General features: G+C 49.0%; 1 pseudogene; it reads left to right on the top strand.

Annotated features, from left to right (window-relative positions):
- LOC120379925 overlaps positions 1-14,606 on the top strand; it is a 33,764-nt pseudogene that overhangs the window by 750 nt on the left and 18,408 nt on the right.

Below are 14,606 nucleotides of genomic sequence, written 5' to 3'. Positions count from 1 at the left end.
GCTCCTGCTCTGGCGGCAGGGTCTGACTGCATCCGGCTGCCCACTTTTCGAAGGCCCCTGGGACTGCGCTCCAATGGCCTCCGGGGCTGCTCCTAGGACCGCTGCTCCAGACCCTGCTCAGACTTCCCCCAGGGTGGCCCCTGGCACTGCTGCTGCTCAGGCGGTCCTCAGGGATGCCCCCAGAACTGATGCTCGGGCGGTCCCGGGGCCAGCCACACCAGCCACTGCAGCTGTGGAAGCCATGGAAAGTCACGGAATCCATGACTTCCACAACCTCCATGACAGACTTGCAGCCTTAGTAATGAACTACAGGTCGTTTCCCTTTTAGGTGGCTAGTTTGTAACTGGCTCAGCCTAATCGTTACCATTTTGACGGCTGTTCACTGGCTTGTGTGAAGATGAGTCTGATGACTCTCCGGTCCAGTTCCCAGCGGCCAGCTGCCCACAGCGGGCCCCCAACCCCACCATCCTGGTCATACCACTACAGGCAGGGAGAGTTCAGCTGGCTCAAGTAGAGCCAGCTGTAATGGGGAGCAGTGTCTGGATGCGCTTTCCCAGACAAGCGGTGACATTTTCCCTAGCTCCCGCTCACTCAGGTTACCATAAACTGGCCCACATGAACCTCACTCCATTTACTGCTGTGAAATGTCTCAACTCATACCTGAGTGCAGACGGTCCAGCTTTCACACTGAGGGCAATTCCAGGAAGGCAGGAGTGATCGTGATGTGATTGATTCTGCCCTCAGGCTGACGGCGTATGTGGCGAAGGTCTTTGCCATGGCTAAGAAACTGGTGCCCATTGAAAACCAAGTTATCTGCGGGGCGGTGAAATGGCTGATCCTGGAAAAGCAGAAACTGGATGGAGTCTTCCAAGAAGATGCCCCCATAATCCGCGGAGAGATGGTTGTACGTGTTTCCTTTGACTTTTACACACCAGTCACTACCCACCTCAATCATCACAGCAACTTGTTGGTTCATAATTCAAAGGGACGTCTTACTGGGCTACATCCCAAAGTCTGTGCTCACGCAGATTGATCTCCTCTTTCTCTCCCGGTGCAGTTACATGGGCAGCAGTGAATGGAGATTCAGGCCCAATGGGCCAGAATGTATCTATATAGTCCTTAGTGGACTTCCTGGAGTCTTTGTCACTTCTCCCTTGTTGGGGGTAAACATTCTGCTGGGGGTAGATCATTTTGGGTTTTGTTGTTGTTCGGGGTTTAGGTGTGAAGGGGGGGTCATTGTTGGAGCTAGGGGTGTTAGGGTTGGGATTTAGGGGTGCCAGGGTTTAGGGCATGTCAGTGTTAGGGTTTATTAGGTAAAAGGGGGTGTCAGTGTTGGGCTTTTGGGGATGTCAGTGTCAGGCTTTTGGGGGTGTCAGTGTTAGCGTTTAGGGTAGAAGGGGTTGTCAGAGGCAAGGTTTGGGGGTTTCAGTGTCAGGGTTTAAGGTGTAGAAGGGGGTGTAGGTGTCTGGATTTAGGGGGCCTGAGTGTGAGGTTTTTGGGGTGTTAGTAGTGGGGTTTAGGGTTTGAAGTGTTAGGGTTTAGCGATTGAAGGGGTGTCAGGGTTTAGCAGAGGTGCTGGAACTAGGGGTGCACAGGGTGCTGCAACAGCCCCTGGCTTGAAGTGGTTTCCATTACATACAGTAGGGGTGGCCAACCGGCAGCTCCAGAACTGCATGTGGCTCAAAAGAAAATATGCGACTTCTTCCAGGAGTCAACTGTGGGGGGGGAAATGGTGGGTGCTCAGCACCCACCGGCAGCCCCATCAGTCCCTCCCCCCTCCCGGCGCCCCCCCCCCCCCATCAGCGCCTGCCCCTCCCACCTGCCCACCCGCCGCCACGATCAGCTTTTTCACAATGTTGTGGCTCTGGGAGGGAGGGGGAGGAGCGAGGAGTGCCCATCCCCCATCCCTCCCCCCACCCCTCCTGCTGCGATCAGCTGTTTCACTGCATTGAGGTGGCTTGGGGGGAGGTAGGGGGGCTGGGTGCTGCATCCTCGCTCCTCCCCCTCCCTTCCTGAGCCTCCTGAGCGAGAAGCAGCTGATCGCAGCAGGAAGCGCTGGGGGAGGGAGGAGCGAGGACCCGGTGCACAGCCTCCCCCCACAGTCCTCTTGCCTGCTGCCCCTGTTTCGCACCAGGAGGCTCTGGGAGGGAGAGGGGGAGGAGCAAGGACACGGCTCACTGGGGGAGGAGGTGGAATGGGGCAGGAAGAGGCGGAGGTGGGGCAGGGTGGGGGTGGGGACTTGATGAAAGGGGTGGAGTGGGAGGCGGGGCCTGGGTCAGAACCAGGTGTCCAGCATCCCCTGGTCACAGCCTGGTCTCCTTCAATAAAGTGCACAGTGACTGCTGGTGTGGAAATTTGTAATCAAAATTTTTCTTACACCATCTAACAATGGAAGGCAAGTGCAAATGGAAAAGAAAATACACAGATGAAAATCGATGCTTCCAACAGGAGTGGGAGCAGAAGTACTTTTTTGTTGAATGTAATGGTAAGGCCATGTATCTTCTTTGCCAGACGTGCGTCTCTCAGTTCAAATCTTCAAACTTGCAGAATCATTTCGCTTCTAGCCATGTACATATGGATCAAGAATTCCCACAAGGTTCTGAAAACTGAACATTTTGAAAAAACAAACAGATGTAGAAGCCCGGTTCTTCATTGGATTTGCCAACCGATCACGGACTGTAACGTTAGCCTTCTATTATGTGGCCTGGCATGTAGCCCATGCAAAAAAGCCCTACTCTGAAGGCGAGTTTATAAAAATGTGCCTCACTGATGTGATTTCAATCCTGTCATCAGAGAACGAGAATCTACAGAAGAGAATTTCTAGCCTGCAGCTTTCATGCCACACAACAGAACGCAGAATCTCCAATCTGAACAGAGACATCGAATCACAACTGCACTTGCAACTTCAGCAGTGTGAGTGTTTGAGCATCGCTTTCGATGAGTCGTGCGATGTACAGGATAAACCTCAATTATCAATATTTGTCCGGATTGTGTTTGACGACTGTGTTGTAAAGGAAGAACTCCTGGATATCGTCCCACTAAAGGACAGAACTCCTGGATGAGATCTAAAGGAGTCACTGATGTTGTTGGCTGCGAAACACCACTTCCCTTTACAGAAGCTCACTGCCATTTCAACAGATGGGGCTCAGTCCATGTGGGGATCTGTGAATGGATTAATAGGGCTTTGTAAGTCTGATGAGAGCTTTCCTGAATTTTGGATATTTCACTGTATTATTCATCGGGAGCAACTGGTATATAAAAATCTCAAATTTGATCACGCCATGAAACCAGTCTTGCACATTGTGAATTTCATTTGCTCAAATGCATTCAATCACAAACAATTTCAAAATCTAATCGAAGAACTGGATGAAGACTACTTCCCTGCCAATTTGTCTTTTCACGCGCAGTTCGATGGCTCTCAAGAGATAAAGTTATTTCCCGTTTTTTTGAGCTCTTGGGAACCAGTAAAATTGTTTATGGAGGAGAAGCAAAGAATACACCCTGAGCTTACAGATCCTGGGTGGGTTCTAGACTTGGCATTTCTTGCAGACATGCTGCTGCATTTGGATAAACTAAACATGGACATAGAAGGAAAATTCCGGTTGCTGTCTCGTCTAGTGCAAAGTGTATTTGCGTTCATGAACAAACTGCAGTTGTTTCACAGACAACTGCTTGAGGGAGAGCTGACACACTTTCACAATGTCACAACTTCCAGGCAGATCAAAAGCAGATGCAGCAGAACCCCTAAAACGGAGCACAACTAGATATGCGAGCGTGATTAAAGACCTTAAGGACAGTTTTGAGGAAAGATTCCAAGATTTGCAGCAGAAAAGACCACAAATCAGATTTGTGATTGACCCTTGTAGTGCTAAAGCCGATTGTCTGAAGCCCCCTTTAGTTACTGGCAAAGCAACATCCCAGATGGAAATAATAGAACTTTTGGAAGATGACAGATTGAAATCTGTTCAGAAGACAGAGGGGACCCTCACTTTCTGGAAACCTGTACCAGAGGATAAATACCCCAACATCAGTGGTGCAGCCCTAAAATTAATCTCAGTGTTTGCCTCGACCGATCTTTGTGAGTCTCTTTTCTCAACACTCAAACACGTGAAATCCAAGCACCAATCTGTTTTGACAGACAGCCACTTAAGAGAACTGCTGCGTGTGAACACAACTGAACACAAACCAGACTTCAAGGGAATTGATGAAAGCAAAGAGTGCCAGAAGTCCCACTAAGTAAAACGTTAAGACAAGTTATTGTTATTATCATTAACTATATATTATAAATGCATAATAAATATACATTATCAAATTATATGATTGTGTGTGCATATATATATATATATATATATATATATATATATACACGTGCGTATACATAGACATATATAATCATTACATAATACTGTGGCTCTTTGGCAATGTACATTGGTAAGTTCTGGCTCCTTCTCAGGCTCAGGTTGGCCACCCCGATATACAGGGTTACAGTTTGGTTCAATGGCTCTCAGCGCTCCACTATAAACATTATTCCAGCACCCTTGGGGTTTAGGGCCGTTGGGGTTTAGGGCTGTCATTATCTAGGTTTAAGGGGTCTCCGTGTTAGGGGTCTCAGTATTAGGGTTTAGGGTAGAAGGGAGTGTCCATGTCAGGGTTTAGGGGGTGTCCGTGTTTGGGTTTATTAGATAGAAGGGAGTGGGGTTAGTGCTGTGAGTGTTGTTCTGGTGGTGGAAAGACATCTCCAAAGGGGATCGTTTTGCAGTGTTTACTAAAAATGCTTAGGCTCTGATCTCCCCAAGCACTGGTTCCCCAGCCAGCTCCCCTTGACTGAGAATGCCTTGTCTTCGCCTCTCATGTGCTTCGTCCTGGGCTTAGTGATTTGCATTGCCCCAGAGGTGTGCAGCTTTCTTGGTGCTTCACAGGACAAACTTTGGTCTTTGATGTCACTGGGGCTTGATCCATTAATACACGGGAAGCTGCCTGGGAGCTAGTGACGGGACCTGAGCACCCGCCTGGTGAGCTAAATTGTCTCAAGCTGGTTTAATACGAAGCATCTCTATTGACTTGGATGGAGTTCCTCCACATTGACAAAGGAGTAACTGAGATCAGAACCTGGCCCATTGCATGACAGGTGTCTGTTAGCCAAAGGGAGGTTCCGCGATAGGTCTGGCCATGACTGAGTCCATTCTTGGGTAGCTTTCTAGGAAGCATGTGTTCTGCTATAATTTCCTATGCTGAGGGCCTGGGATTAATTCTTTCTTTTCATGGTACTCGGGAGACTTTCTTATCCCAAATCTGTCCTTTGCTCCCCTTCAGGGAGGGTACAAGGGTGCTGAGCCTGATGTCTCTTTAACGGCTTTTGTGCTGATTGCATTGGAAGAGGCCAAGGACATCTGCAAGGATCAAGTCAACGTGAGTATCTCTGCACCATAGAGTCACTTCTACGTTCATACCCAGGTTTTCCCATCTTTCCATCCCCTATCAACCATGCCCTGTGGTGCGCGGAATTTGCTGGGCCAGGAGTTAGTGGGTGGCCAGATAGTCTTCTCTTCCTTGCACACCTGTTGAGGAGCTCAGGTCTCGAATGCCTGAGACGCAGCCTTCGGAGTCCTCCAACGATCTTGCAAGAGTCTGCCAGGAAAACGAGAGAAGCTGGGCTTGGATATTTATCAGATAAAAAAAACAAGCAGAAAAAAATGATTTAAAATAACATAGAGACCATCTTCAAAAGAAGCAATGAGTCCTTATTTGGGTTTGGCTTTATGCTATGGTTTCACGGCCTCTCCATCTACAAAAGGAGAGAATATTAGAATACAAGGCTTTCAGAATTACAAACTGGGTGGGTTTAAGTTTCCTGTTATTATTATAATTATTATTTATATTGAGGTAACCCCTTGGAGCGGCAGTCCATGACCAGAGATCCCGTTGTGCCAGGTGCTGTACAAACACAGAACCAGAAGACAGTCTCTGCTCCAGAAAGTTTGCAATCTAAGCATGCGGGAATATTAAGGGGAACTAGATGGGTCACGGGATTAGTTACAGGACATTGATTTACTTATTTAGATTTAAAATAATTTTTAAAAGATGCATATGCAATGCTCTAGCACAGGGTGGGCAAACTACGGCCCACGTCTGGTCTATCAGATCTTTTAATCTGGCCCTCGAACTCCTGCAGGGGAATGAGGTCAGGGTCTGCTCCGCGTGGCTCCCGGAAGCAGCGGCATGTCCCCCTTCTTGTTCCTACATGTAGGGGCAGCCAGGAACTCCGCATGCTGCCCCCACTCCAAGCACCACGCCCGCAGCTCCCATTGGCCAGAGAGTGCAGCCAATAGGAGCTGCAGGGGCGATGCCTGTGGATGGGACAGCACACAGAGCTGCCTGGCAGGCACTGCGCCTCCATGTAGGAGCCAGAGTGGGGACATGCCACTGCTTCCGGGAGCCACACCTCTAGACGGGGAAGCGCACAGAGCCACCTCGCTGTGCCTCTGCGTAGGAGCCAGAGAGGGGACATGCTGCTGCTTCCAGGAGCTGCTTGAGGTTAGCACTGCTTGGAGCCTGCATCCCTGTCCCCCTCCCGGGACCCAGCCCCCTGCCCCAGCCCTAATCCCCCTCCTGCCCTCCAAACCCCTCGATCCCAGCCCAGAGCATCATCCTACTCCCCAAACCCCTCATCCCGAGCTCCATCCTAGAGCCCTCAACCCTCCCTCCCCTCAGTACCCCAACCCCAGCCCGGAGCCTCCTGTACCCTGAACTTCTCATTTCTGGGCCCACCCCAGAGCCCAAACCCCCAGCCGGAGCCCTTACCCCATCCCACACCCCAACCCTCAATTTAGTGAGCATTCATATTCCATACCCAGATGTGGCCCTCAGGCCAAAAAGTTTGCCCATCCCAGCTCTAGCACCCTGCCATGTCATTAACCACACAGTTATATCCCCAGGGTTAAAGTGATCATTTCAGTAGGAACTCAGCTGGCCAGACAGCAACAGAACCTCCTTTATACCCCCTCATCTTTAGGAGAAGCAAACCCTCAGCATTTTCCAAGAACCCTATCAAAGAGGTGTCTTTTGCAGCATGCTCAGGTCACCACATTTGAGCTATTTCAGGCTAAGCTGGGGAACAACTTCCAGAGTTTTGGAGCCCTTGTAGAGAACAGCCTGGCAGCTGCTCCCTCTCTTTTATAGTGTGGGGGAGCCAGCTGACTGCAGCTGTAGCAGTACGGCATGAGGAGAGAGGCAGTCATCTGTAGGATGAAGAGAGTGTGGCCTAGTGGATAGTGCACTGGCCTAGGCTTCAGGAGAGTTGAGTTCTCATCCCACACCTGCTGGGAGACCTCAGGCAAATAACTTTCCTGCTCTGTACCTCAGTTTCCCTTTCTGTAATATGGGGTTAATAAGACTGACCTCCTTTATAAAGAGCTTGGAGATCTGCTGAGAAGTGTTATATAGGAGCTTGGTATTATTAGATCCTAGGACCTGGTGAAACCGGGACAGGGGGACGACACTATCCTCTCATCTCGCGGAGACTTGCTCGGCCACTACTGTTCGTGAGGCTAAACAGAGGACATCCTCCTCCAGAATTGCCTCCATCTTTCTTCTTCAGGCTTGCCAGTCCTACCTTTGCTCCATATGCGCTTTGTCCTCCTGTCCACTGTCTGTCCACTATTTTCTTGGCCATCCTCTTGTTTTCCACCTGTAAACGTGACTCTCAAACGCCTCCCTAACAGGATTCCCTTCACAAGCGCTGACTTTTATTTTTCCCAGTGGGTGCTCCGCCTTCGCTCCGCCCTGAGGCCCCATCCCCACTTCACCCCTTCCCCGCCCTTGCTCCACCTCTTCCTGCCCCCGCTCCTCCCCCTCCCTGCCAGCCCGCCGCTCCCTCTTCTCTGTCCCCTCTCCCGAGAGCTTCCGGCCAGCCGCTTGCTGAAGTGGCCAGCCCCTAGGAACCTGCTAAACAGCTGATCGGTGGCCAGCTGGGGCGGAACCACTGTGGCTGGTGGGGGCTGAGCGCCCCCTATTGTTTTCCATGGGTGCTTGAGCTGCAGAGCACCTATGGAGTCGGAACCTGTGATTCTCGACATCCCTTCTTTGTACGTGCCCACCACATCATCTCATCCTCCTCTCTTGCAGCTTCTGTCTGATACCACAGACCAGGGCCAGATTTAGGGGCAGGCAATCCAGGCAACCGCCTCGGGTGCTGGGCTGGGAGGTGGGGGAGGGACGATGGGCTCAGGGTGCTGTTTTTGTTGTTAGAGACAAAAGGGAAAATCGAATGTTTGAAGTAAAATGTTTCCAGTATTCCGTATGTGGATTCATTTCTCACTAACCTCCTAGAACGTTCTGGACCTATAAGCTTTGTTTCTATAAGCTTAGAGGAAACAAATGTTTTTTTATTTGCTTATATATGGTATGAATAAATGCAGATTTACAGCTCCTAGTGTGCAAATTTATCATCTTATACGACCGGGATAAATTATTATGCATGTGAATCGTGCATCAAAGTCGTGAAATGGGCTACAAATGCAATAGAAAATAAGGTATTCAAAAATTTAACAAATAGAGGAGGGGGGGCGGAACACCAAAGATGCTCTAGGGTGCCATTTGGGCTAGGGTTGGCCCTGCCACAGACTTTGGTCTCACTCCTGATGACATTCTGCATGTGACTCACAGACTCATAGAATATCAGTGTTGGAAGGGACCTCAGGAAGTATCTAGACCAACCCCCTGCTCAAAGCAGGACCAATTCCCAACTAAATCATCCCAGCCAGGGCTTTGTCAAGCCTGACCTTAAAAACCTCTAAGGAAGGAGATTCCACCACCTCCCTAGGTAACCCATTCCAGTGCTTCACCACCCTCCTAGTGAAAAAGTTTTTCTTAATATCCAACCTAAATCTGCCCCACTGCAACTTGAGACCATTACTCCTTGTTCTGTCATCTGGTACCACCAAGAACAGTCTAGATCTGTCCTCTTTGGAACCGCCTTTTAGGTAGTTGAAAGCAGCTATCAAATCCCCCCTCATTCTTCTCTTCTGCAGACTAAACAATCCCAGTTCCCTCAGCCTCTCCAGAAATGTCCTCGTTCGCCGCCTTCAAATATCTCACTTCCATGCTTTCCTACCTCCTCCATCTTTCACCAGCACAAAATTTACTGTGAAATTAAATAAAGCTGGAAGCCACATAAATTTGTAATGTCTTAATGTAACCCACACACCTCCTGGGTGTGGTGTTCTGTCCCATCTAGTAGCACTGAGACCCCTTAGAGAGAGATTAATGAGTCTGCTCTAGAACCTTATGACTTTTAGTTCATGCAGTAGAGGCTCATGCATGTAGCTGCACAGGTCCCATTCCACCCTCCGACCACCAGAGTCTGTCAGTGTTACATTAACACCACCCGAAACCTCAGCCTAACCCACGAGTTTGATTTTCTTTTGTTTTCTTTGTCACCTCATAGAGTTTTGAAAGCAGCATCTCCAAAGCCGCTGACTACTTAGCCCAAAGGTACCAGTCTCTAGTCAGACCTTACACTGTGGCTCTTGCATCCTATGCCTTAGCCATGGTAGGGAAACTGAACACCGAGAAGACGCTCATGAGAGCTTCGACAGGTAAATCAGGGCATCTAATCAAGTACTGAAAAGATGTGGCCAAGTCAGGATGGAGTTCAGGGAAGAGAAGCAAAGGAGGTTGGAGAGGGATTAACTAATGAGGAATGAATAACAGGCATAGACTTGTTCCTTTTGGCCAGATTTGAGCTTTTAGAGTCTGTCTGAGCAAAAATCACATTGGGGAAGAAAGCTACTAGACAGAGCCTCCCCTGGGATAGTCCTTGGGATGTGCTATAGACCGCCAGGATCCGACTTGGATATGGATAGAGACCCCTTTAATGTTTTTAATGAAGTAAATACTAATGGGAATTGTGTGATCATGGGAGAATTTAACTTCCCAGATATAGACTGGAGGACAAGTGCTAGTAATAATAATAGGGCTCAGATTTTCCTGGATGCGATAGCTGATGGATTCCTTCAAGTAGTTGCTGAACCAACAAGAGGGGATGCCATTTTAGATTTGGTTTTGGTGAGTAGTGAGGACCTCATAGAAGAAATGGTTGTAGGGGACAACCTTGGTTCGAGTGATCATGAGCTCATTCAGTTCAAACTAAATGGAAGGATAAACAAAAGTAGATCTGTGACTAGGGTTTATGATTTCAAAAGGGCTAACTTAAAAAAATTAAGGAAATTAGTTAGGGAAGTGGATTGGACTGAAGAACTTGTGGATCTAAAGGTGGAGGAGGCCAGGATTTACTTCAAGTCAAGGTTGCAGAAACTATCAGAAGCCTGCATCCCAAGAAAGGGGAAAAAACTCATAGGCAGGAGTTGTAGACCAAGCTGGATGAGCAAGCATCTCAGAGAGGTGATTAAGAAAAAGCAGAAAGCCTAAACGGAGTGGAAGGTGGGAGGGATCAGCAAAGAAAGCTACTTTATTGAGGTCAGAACAGGTAGGGATAAAGTGAGAAAGGCCAAAAGCCATGTAGAGTTGGACCTTGCAAAGGGAATTAAAACCAATAGTAAAAGGTTCTATAGCCATATAAATAAGAAGAAAACAAAGAAAGAAGAAGTGGGAACACTAAACACTGAGGATGGAGTGGAGGTTAAGGATAATCTAGGCGTGGCCCAATATCTAAACAAATACTTTGCCGCAGTCTTTAATGAGGCTAATCAGGAGCTTAGGGATAATGGTAGGATGACAAATGAGGAAAAATGAGGATATGGAGGTAGATATTCCTACAGCCAAACTTGAACAGCTTAATGGGACTAAATCGCGGGGCCCAGATAATCTTCATCCAAGAATATTAAAGGAACTGGCACATGAAATTGCAAGCCCATTAGCAAGAATTTTTAATGAATCTGTAAACTCAGGGGTTGTACCGTATGACTGGAGAATTGCTAAAGTAGTTCCTATTTTTAAGAAAGGATTAAAAAAAGTGATCTTTCAGACTCAGTGGAAGGAGCAATCAAGACTCTTTCTGTAGTAGATACAGCTAAAAACAATGTAGGGACTGCCCAAGGCACACAGCAGGTCAAGAGCTAAGGCATGTGGGCAGAGGGGTTTCCCTAATTGCAAACATAGGGGCTAGTATGTTGGTTTTGCACCCTGTGCGTTAGAGGCAGAAACCAGCTGAAAGCCTGGAGAAGTGTTATGAAACAAGCAGAGAGACATTGCTTGTTAGGCCTAGAACTCACTTCAGGGGCAGACTTGGGGATTTCTCAGCAAAGAAGTTGCGTGCTGTTGGGTTCTCTTATGCTCAGGGAAGTGGGACTTTCTGTGCATTTTTGTAAGCAATCCAGTTTACACCAGAGAAAATACCTGAGGCCTATCACCAATTCCTCATCCTAATTGAAACAATCCTCCAAGGCCCCACATATTGGGTAGCTGCTCGTCCCGAAAGGGGCAACAATCAGTTCGACTTACTGATCCTCCATGCGGAAAGTTGGGGAAGGAGTCAGGTGATGGTATGGTCCAGTCAGGTTTGATCAGAATGAGTGGATGTCCTTGGGAAAAGTCCTTTAGCTCGCCTTCTTTGATGCTGCCTAGATGGAAATCGCTGGGAAGAGCCAAACGCCTGCACCTTCAACATTGAGGGCACCTCGTACGCCTTGCTGGCCTTGCTGAAAATGAAGAAGTATGAGTTGACTAGTCCCATAGTCAGATGGCTGAGAGAGCAGAACTACTATGGAGGAGGATATGGATCTACCCAAGTGAGTATGATCCTTATAGTCCCGGGTATCCTTCCAAAACTGTGTTTTGTGGGCAGGTCTCCCATCGGAAGGGATGGGATTCCGATCACTTGAGTCATTGTAGAAAGCCCTGGAGAATGCCCAGTAGAGAACAGTCCTGCATTGCCTGGGAGATGGGCAACGTGACCTATCAGGTCTTTGCCATTGTTAACCTAAGGCAGAGACCAGCACAGGAGCATGACTGAATCTTCTCACTAGAGGCTGCATCCTGCCAAGGTAATGGGTGTGATCACATGCTTCTCTTTAAGACATCAAGTTGTCCCGGGGAGTGAATGGGCCTTCTCTTCCCATGGGCAGAAACTCACACGCATCTGGACTCATTCTGGCATTTGTTTGGTTTTTGGCCATTGGTCTGGAGACAGGCTACCAGGCGTGTACGACCAAAGTCTGAGTCCATATGACAAAGCCATGGTGGATCATGACTAATCTGAATCAATTTGGGTTTTATCCATCTCTGAGTAGAACTGTAAACATTATTTTTGGATTTTTTTAAAACTGCTTATACAAGGCACTGGAGAGGATAAAATCCCTTCTGGTAGTGACAGCTAAATAAAGATCACTATGGAGTGTCCTCAGATATCCCTCCCTTCCCTGGAGTACGGGGGCCACTAGGAACTATAGGCTCTGTCTGTGTCCAGCAGCCTCAGAAGAGAAGCCCCTTTACATTCCTTATTACTGAGTCTTGTATTTTCTCTACTTAAATGGATGCTACAAGCTCGGGTGGGAGTGGTCTATATTTCTGGAGTCACAGGCCATGTGTTCTATCCCTAACAGTGTACTGTGTGTGGCATAGATGTCTCTATATATGTAACCTACACACCTCCTGGGTGTGGTGCCTGTCCCTTCCAGTGACACCGAGACCACTTAGAGAGAGAGATTAACGTGTCTGCTACAGCCTTAGCTAAGGGACACAGGGCTTTTAGGTTATGCAATAGAGGCTCATACATTTAGCAAGAAGCCCTGTGTTCGAGTCCTGGACAAGCCCCCACCTTGTAATACCGATAGACACTGGTCGTCGGTGGGCAGGATCAAACTTGGGACCTCTGGAGCTAAATGCATGAGCCTCTCTTGTATGAGCTAAAAGCCACAGGGCTAAGGCTGTAGCACACTCATTAATCTCTCTCTCTAAGTGGTCTTGGTTCCACTAGAGGGGACAGAGCACCACACCCTGTGGAGGTGTGTGGGTTACATATACATAGAAGGAGCCACTATCTTGTTGCACTGTTTCCAGCTGACAGTTGGCCCTTGTTAATAGCTGGGGTGATGGGAGGCTAATTGACCATGCACAATATATTTATTGACCGTGGGTTCTATTCCTGGCTTGGCCACTGGCTTCCTGAGTGACCCTGGGAAAGTTACTTCCCTGCCCTGTGCCTCCGTTTCCTCATCTGCAAAATGTGTATAAAGATCTTGTACTGCTTTGTAAAGTGTTTGGAGATCTCCTGATGAAACACACTACAGAGGAGCCAGGTAATATTATTATATAACCCTTTTCCTGCGTGACACCCAGTGGAACCCTGGTGTTCTTCTTTGAGTGCTTGTTCATGTCAATTCCAATCAGGGGTATGTGCGCGCACGTGCACGTTGGCTGGAAGATTTTTCCCTTAGCAGCATCCATCGGGTCAGCCTGGGCACCCCCTGGAGTCATGCCCTCATGGCTCCTAATATATAGCCCTGCCGACCCGCCACCCCTTCAGTTCCTTCTTACCGCCAGTGACAGTGGCTGGAACTTCCCTTAGCTCTTGCTCAGCAAGTTTCTTCTCTATTCCATTGTATATAGTTAGTTCTTAGCGTTGTTTGAGTTAACAGTTTAGTATAGTATGGTGTTTATTGGGGTTCCCCCCCACTCCGGCCCCGGCGCCATAATATGCCACGGTCCCCGGGTTTCAAGAAGTGTGTGGCCTGCACCAAGCGCATGCCGAAAAGTGACCCGCACTCATCGTGTCTACGGTGCCTGGGGGAGATCCATCAGAAAGATTGCTGTAATATCTGCCACGAGTTCCGTCAGAGAACAGTTAAAGAAAGGGAACAATGGCTCAAAGTGATCTTCATGGAGGCAGCCCTACGCCCCCACTCTGACCCGGGCTCGAGAGATCCGACCCCTATGGTGTCATCCTCAACGCGGAGCATCCCAGCGCCGTCGGCGAGTTCGGCACTAAGGAAGGACTCCTCCAGGGACGTTCAGCACTGCCATGGCTCCTCACGGAGCCCGTCTGACAGTATGCACCACCCCCACTCACCGGTGTCTCAAAAGAAGAAAAAGCCAGATGACCGTTCTCCTCTGGCTAAGCCAGGAGACATCGAACCTCAGGCGGGCCACACCTCGGCATCTCCTTCTGGGGCCATGTTGACTCCTGCCCAGGTGTGGCAGTCGAGTCCAGCCCCATCTCGATCACCGGTGCCTATGCAGCAGCTGCAGCTCCTGTCCATGGCAGAAGCGTACCAGGATGCTTGGCACCTCCTCCACCTGATGGCACTGTTCTCTCCTGCCAGGGAAGAACCCTCAGCACCGACATAGCTGCATCCTCCAGTGCACTCTAAAGGGAAGCTGGCTATGATGTCAAGGTGCTCCCCTTTGCCTTGTCCATTGGTGCCTACCTGCTCCAACAGAGAGCTTACCCATTCCCTGAGCTCTCAACATTCGAGGCATCGAGGATCAGCTCTTCCGTAGTCTTCAGTGTCTGAGACCTTGGAGTCTGAGTCTGACTCCTATCGCTCGGGAAGGAGCAGAAGTCGTAGAGTGAGATTGGGTAGAGACAGAAGAGAGCATCAGGCGTGGCCTCCACAGTGGCAGAACCCACCTCAGTGGCCCTTCTGGAC

This window comes from Mauremys reevesii, linkage group 13 (genome assembly GCF_016161935.1).
Source record: "Mauremys reevesii isolate NIE-2019 linkage group 13, ASM1616193v1, whole genome shotgun sequence".
Classification (NCBI taxonomy): domain Eukaryota; kingdom Metazoa; phylum Chordata; order Testudines; family Geoemydidae; genus Mauremys; species Mauremys reevesii.
This window is presented reverse-complemented; position numbering and strand designations above follow the sequence as displayed.